The following is a 1,486-nucleotide window of genomic DNA, read 5'->3' as shown; positions in this document are numbered from 1 at the left end:
CACCAGGTGCTCTTTGCTAATCGTTTAATTCGTTTTAAAATTCCTTTTCGAGACCTTTTTGAAAAGATATTGGTATGTTCCATGTAATACTGCTCCTTTGAACACATATAGACCAAAAAATGAGCGCCGAAATTTCGTTGTAGTATCCCTTTAAAGGGTAACTGCAAAGAAAAAAAGTGTATTTTTAAACAGCCTAAATGGGACAAGCATGTGACAGAACAATTTTTCCAACAAAAACAAAATTTTTTACAGCAATATTTATCGCGCGGGACTGATTTTAGTGTGCGGCTATTTCGTTCGTTTCAAATCGCGCGCCACAAAGTTGGTATTATACGTGACGGAGTGGCTGCTCTACGTCACGGAGTGACGTATTCTAGCCACACTGCGCGCGTCGAAAGAGCGGGAGTTTCAAATGTGGAGAGGTTGTGGCTCCGACTAAATTACGTCCTGTGGCGTAAAAATTGCTAAACAAAATCTTTTTTTTTTTTTTTTCGCGGGAGATTTGTTTTGTGACATGCTTGTCCCAATTAGGCTGTTTTAAAAAAAACTTTTTTTTCTTTGCAGTTACCTTTTAAACTAACCAAGGCAGAAACTGACAAAATCGATATCCTCATAAGACGTGCTTATAAGGCGGCGCTACGCCTTCCCACAGGCACGTCCACTGCCAGACTCGAAGGGCTAGGCCTTCATAAGAAGGCCAGCGAACTCGTCGAAGCCCATCTAATGGGACAATACGAACGCCTTACCCGCACCCCCACAGGAAGACACATTCTCCGAGACCTAAGAATAGGCCACCACAGCCTATATCAGGACGCGACAACCATTCCCGAGGATATCCACGCGCACATTATAGCCAAACCACGCCCCCGCAACATGCACCCCACTCACCACACCGATCGGAGGGAACAACGAGCCCGCTCCGTACACAAGAATTACAAAAACGACCCAAGAGTTGTATACGTAGATGCAGCGGAGTAGAGACACCACGAGGCAATCACAGCCGTCGCAGTTCTCAACAACTCCAACAACCCGCTAGATTTGATTACAGTCCGGACGCCCATTCCGGAAATGGCGGAGGAAGCGGCAAAAGCGCGCGCCCTAACACCTCAACCCTACCCTCCTACAATTATTACCGACTCTAAAACCGGTTTCCAGAATTTTGCCGCCGGACGCATATCCGCAACGGCACTCAAACTTTTGCGCAGAAACCCCCCGCAATCCCAAGTCCAACTCATTTGGACCCCTGCGCATTCTGGGCTCGAGGGGAACGAGGCGGCCCACGACCTAGCCCGAAGACTTACTATCCGGGCTGGGCCGAGCCTGTATCCCTATCACGAAGCCCGGTCCGCGCGGGACCGTCTGATTGGATATCATGACATTACCACCTACTACCTCCTCTCCCGCAGAATTTATCCGCAGGCGGACAAATCCCTTAGCTTAGAAGAATCGCATGTCTGGCGCCAACTCAAGACGGGAGTTTTCCCCA

The sequence above is a fragment of the Ixodes scapularis genome, unplaced genomic scaffold (genome assembly GCF_016920785.2).
Source record: "Ixodes scapularis isolate PalLabHiFi unplaced genomic scaffold, ASM1692078v2 PGA_scaffold3__209_contigs__length_174095766, whole genome shotgun sequence".
Taxonomy (NCBI): domain Eukaryota; kingdom Metazoa; phylum Arthropoda; class Arachnida; order Ixodida; family Ixodidae; genus Ixodes; species Ixodes scapularis.
The sequence above is the reverse complement of the archived record's forward strand: the minus strand, read 5'-3'. Positions refer to the sequence as shown.